Source organism: Nematolebias whitei, chromosome 18 (assembly GCF_014905685.2).
Source record: "Nematolebias whitei isolate Nwh7 chromosome 18, NemWhi1, whole genome shotgun sequence".
In the NCBI taxonomy this organism is placed as follows: Eukaryota; Metazoa; Chordata; class Actinopteri; order Cyprinodontiformes; family Rivulidae; genus Nematolebias; species Nematolebias whitei.
Genome location: NC_056515.1, coordinates 39,223,514 through 39,229,256, shown reverse-complemented (window position 1 = coordinate 39,229,256; position 5,743 = coordinate 39,223,514).

Here is a 5,743-nt window from a genome sequence, read left to right as displayed (position 1 = left end):
AGTGTTTTAAACATGCAATTGTGCAAAACATTGATAATCTGGATTAAAAACTGCACCTTTATATCACTTTTGTAAAAGCAGGCCATGTGTTCTTAATGCTACTAGCTACATGCTATTATCATAAATCAATTAAAATTAAAGTAAACCTGAAGAATTAAAAACTAACATAAGCTGAGATTTTAATGCACTTGATTCAAGAATTAAAATAATTTGTTTTCATTAGCTACAACACAGTTCAGCTAGCCTAGCGCTACCATTTGCCCACTGGTAAAATTCTACATTAGCTGATGTAGCTAACATTTACCTACATTTCGTGGCTAACATTTCAAGTTAAATCTAAACAATAAACTTTAGAGTTTAAATCTGATGTGTGCGGTATTTCTAGAACACCTTTTGCTTTAAAACTAATTTTTAAAGTGACGTTTGCTAACCGTGCTAGCAGCTGCTACGTAGTTTTCACAGCTGTTAAACACACACACAAAAAAAGAGTGTTTATCTTGACCTGACTGAAAAATGTTGGATTGTATACCTGGATTATTGAGCATGGACTTTGTTGTTTTCAACCAGTTTTTTTTTTTTTTCAACCAATGGAGGAGGGGGCGTACCAAAGAGACCATCTTATCACAAGCAGAACTGGTTTGTTCCACTTTGGAGTAAGCTGTTGGGGGAAGAATCAGTTTTGCTGTGCGTTTCCTTGACTGATGAAGCCTTCTGGATGGAAGGTGAAACGTTTCAGCACAAAAAAAGAAACTGTCCAGATGACCTGACTGAAAAATGCTGGAGCGTTCATCTTGTTTTCAATCACTTTTGAATAAAAGTGATTGTTAAAAAGCTTTTAGTAACACAAACGTTGGAATTCATTGTGCATGACTTTTTTAGATGCATCACTAAGGGTCTGCTGGAAAAACAAAATAAACAAAAATTAAAAAAGGATAGAAGGATCTTTGTTATGTTGGGATCATGACTGCAAAATGTCTAAATGTGATTTGAATTTTAAAAGAACCTTAAAGAGATTAAAACATTGAAAAATCATCAATTTCTCCACAATATTTTATATTTTTATCTTAAAACATTCCTGTGTGTTGATGCATATTTACTCTGTCTGTTTTTTTAATCTTACAGATTAAAACTCGACTGATGTTCAACTCTTTCAGCGCGTTGACGGATACGACTCGTTTAGACGTCTGCGGGCTGAAATGATGCGAAGGAGCTCGGATGAAAAATTTTGTTTGGCCGAGGCGGAGAAGCCGCCCCCCCGGGGTCCTCTCATTCATTCGGCCCCGCTCCTCATGTCACGACCTCGCCGTGACCCCCATCACTTCTCACTTCCTGCTACGCATTTTCCCACCGCCTTAATGATGCACCGCCGATGAACTCCCCCCCCCCCCGCACGTTCTGATCCAACCGCTGCCACTTTATTTAATGTAGAGCTCGGGAGAAGGCCGCAGGTCAAAGTCTTTTCATAGATGTGTTCCTGCTTGGGCTTTTCAAAATAAACCTGGCCCTGATGTTTTGGCGATACGATGAAAACGCTGAAGAGAAGGCTTGTTCTCACGTAAAGTTAAGTGTTGAGGCTGAGGCGTTGTTTAATCTGTGGGCGAAGAGTGTTTATGTGTCAGTCCTTTTAGACCGACAGCCGTGTCAAACAAACATGGGGCCGAGTGTTGGTGGCGATTCCCTCGTTTCCCCTCAAAACGTCGAACACCTCAGTCATATTTCACGCTATCAGCTAGCAGCGCTGCAACAAGCGGCTCGGACGCTTTTAACTCGGTTTTTACTACAGCTCATGAGAAATGTTTACGGTTCAGTGCCATAAATAAATATTTATTCACTATATAACAGATTTTAGAGAAACTCAAAACAATCTTTAGGTTCACATCAACAACCGATTCAAATTCAGTCAATCTGATTCAAAATGGCCGCCACAGCCAACCGACCTTAGTAAACACAGAAACTGCAAAAAAGAGTACAACCACAGCTAAAGCTACACAAAGAAATACCTTTAGTGCAGGTTAAAATTTAGCTAAACAGGTGCTAAAAGCTTAAATTAGCAAGATGATTGCTAAAAGCAACATAACCTTTGCCAAGAGCTAAAATTAACAAAAAGCTAAAATACAGCAAGACCAAAAGCTAAAATGTAGAGCATTAGACACTAAAAACTGAAATGTTACAAGATGGTCATCAAAAGCTAAAATGTGGCAAGACAGTTACGGAAAGCGAAAATGTAGCTAGTGTTATCAAAAACTTAAAAGTAACTAAACCATTTCCAAAAGCTAAAATGTAGCTAGTGTTATCAAAACTGAAATTTAGCTACACTATTTCCAAAAGCTAAAATGTAGCTAGTGTTACCGAAAACTGAAATTTAGCTACACTATTTCTAAAAGCTAAAATGTAGCTAGTGTTACCGAAAACTGAAATTTAGCTACACTATTTCCAAAAGCTAAAATGTAGCTAGTGTTACCGAAAACTGAAATTTAGCTACACTATTTCTAAAAGCTAAAATGTAGCTAAGCAGTCAGTAAAAGCTGAACGTAACAAGTCAGATGCTAAAAGGTAAACTGAAGCAAAAACCATTGCTAAAAGCTAAAATGTTACAAAACAGTAGCCAAAATCTAAAATTAGCTAAATGGTCACCTAAAGCTAAACTGTAGTGAATTTGATGCTAAAAATTAAAATGTTACAAGACGGTCATCAAAAGCTAAAATGCGAGAAATAAGTTATGGAAAGCGAAAACTTAGCTAGTGTTATCGAAAACTAAAATGTAGCCAAACTATTTCCAAAAGCTAAAATGTAGCCAAACCATTTCCAAAAGCTAAAATGTAGCCAAACTATTTCCAAAAGCTAAAATGTAGCCAAACCATTTCCAAAAGCTAAAATGCAGCTAAACCATTTCCAAAAGTTAAAATACAGCTGAGTAGTCACTAAAAGATTAATGTAGCAAGACAGTTACTGAAAGATAAATTGTAGCAAAACCATTGCTAAAAGCTAAAATATTACAAGACAGGAGCCAACATCTAAAATGAGCTAAATGGTCACCTAAAGCTAAACCGTAGCAAGACAGCTACTGAAAGCTAAGTTGTAGGAAAACTATTGCTAAAAGCTAAAATATTACAAGACAGTGGCCAAAATCTAAAGTTAGCTAAATGGTCACATAAAGTTACACTGTAGCAATTTAGTTATCAAAAGCTAAAATGTAGCAAGATCGTTGCCATGAGCTAAATTTACCAAGAGAGTAGCCAAAACCCTAAAATTAGCAAAACAGTGTCTGAAAACTAAAACGTAGCAAGATACTAGCTATAAGGAGAATAAGCAGAAAATAACATTTTGTTAAAGTAGATTTTAGAGAACAGTTTGTTTGAGGATGTTAAAAGTGATAATGTCACCATTTTAAACTGGGCTAACCTTTAATTTATAAAAAAAAAGTGTTGATGCTGAAGCAACAGTTACACGGTTAAGAGTTTATGTTTTACTGATGATGAACTGATTTATCAGATTTACTGTTGATAAACAACTAGTTGGTGTAACTGGTTATCCTGTTTACATAAAAAGCTTCTAAAAACTGTGTGTGGTAAATTAATACAATTAAAAAAACAATGGAGCGTTTATAAACAGTTTTGTAGTAAAACTTGTTTTTTATTCTTAGCTTGTGTTGTAACCATGTCACTGCCGGGGATGTTTTTGTTATTGTTGGCTCCACCATCTTCTTTCTCCACTCCGTCCAGACCAGTGTCCACAAACGGAGCTGGTTCTTCAGTAACGAGATGATAAATAGTCGTAAGCGAGGCCTAATTTCTCGGGACAGGAAATCACTTGAGAGAAAAATTGTAATTATCCTCCGGGAGAGATGTGTCACCAAACTACGCTGCAGGAAACATGACTCACGCTGAAGTAACATGTTCTCCTACAGCGATGCTGCGTTCAAGTGCACAGTACAGTGTTTCACGCTGGTCTTCACCAGCTACTGAGAGGCGGATGATTTTACAGAATGCAAATGAAAGCATCACAAATCTTTCTGCAGCAAAAAAAAAAAAAAAGGCTTTGCAAGGCCTTCCCGAAGGCTCCAAGCCCCGTGTTTTGGTCCCGCCCACTTTATGTCAGCATTCTGATTGGTTAATTTTCCTGTCAGTTAGTAAAAAAAACTAGGGATGCACAATATTATCAGCAAGGTATTGATATTGGCCAATATTAGCATTAAAGTTAAATATTGGACATCGGCCATTCCATCAAAATAATCACGATATAAAAAAGACGTTTTTGTACGACAACCCAGAGACGAGGATGCCTCCTGCAGCGCCAGCACACCTGGTCTGATCACAGCAGAGAGGATGAAGTCAAAATGTCGGCGGTGTGGAAGTCTTTTTTCCGTTGAGGATGTTTGATTTGGAAGATTTTTGAACGACGTTGAGCCTCGCTACAATGTCCCCAGTTGGCGATATTTTTCCGACGTAGCCTTACCCGAGTTACAAGCCGTCACTTACTTGGGGCAACTGTGGCTGAGTTGTTAGAGCAGTCGTCCTCCAATGCAAGAGTTGGGGGTTCGAATCCACCAGCAGTCACATACTGAAGTGTCACTGGGCAAGACACTGAACCCCTCGTTGCCTCCAATGTGTGTCCCATCAGTGTATGAACGTGATCTAAAGCTCTGATTAGTCTCTTTAGAATGATTTGTTCAATTAGCTTTGTAGAGATCTAGTATAGAGCTGTATGAACGGGTAAATGAGGCACAGATTGTAGTAAAGAGCTTTGAGCATCTTGACCAGATAGAAAGGTGCTGTATAAGTACAGTCCATTTACCATTTACTTACGACATCATTGAGAAGCTAACAGCCGATAGCACTTGTGTGCGTTTTACCACAGACATTTGCATGTCAAGTGTTAGCCCCGTTAGCATGATTAGTAGGGGTGTAACGGTACGCTAAAATCACATTTCGCTACAAAAAAAGACAAAATGAAGACTTACTAAACGTTTATTTAGAAAATATGCGACGTAAACAATGCGTTTGTATAAAAATAAATAAAAGTGACCCATGTGGATGATATTTTAAATAAATGTCACTCTTTACAATAAATAAACTATACTAACAATAATAAAATTCTTAATACAATAACAGTCAGAACCAGAACAATCAGCAGCAACAGTTCACAATCTAACTAAGTTTAAAGTTTTTGACCAAAAAGACCAACTTGTCCACATTTTCTGCCAAAAGCACAGATCTAGTTGCAGTGACATCATCTCCAGCGGTGGAGGAAACTTCTCACCAACAACAGTAGCAGGAATAAAGAGGTAGAGCTTTGCTAATGTTGCAGGGTGGCTGTGTTTGGCCTCATTACTCAGAACCTCTTGGACCTGCTCCCACAGGTGGAACAGGTCCCTGGAAAAGTTCACTCATCACAGACTTCTTAGCTGGAGGTGATCTCTGGTGGACTTCACTGAAGAGGAAGAAGACTCAGCTGCAGTCTCTGTCCCAGACTGGAAATAAAACACAAACAGGTTAAAAAAAGAGTTAATAAGATTATAATTTTAAATTAAAAAAAGTTAATTAGACAATAATAAAAGAACAATACCTCTTCTTGAACGGTTGTTATGAGGTGGTTGAATCTCTCGGTCATCATCATCATCATCATCGTCAGGGCTTTAATCTGGTCCAGGGCTTGTTGACGATCAGTTTTAGCTTTTTCATAAAGTGCTGCTACAACTTTTTGACTGAAGTGTTGACGTGAAGTCGTAGCGGGGCTCAAGAAC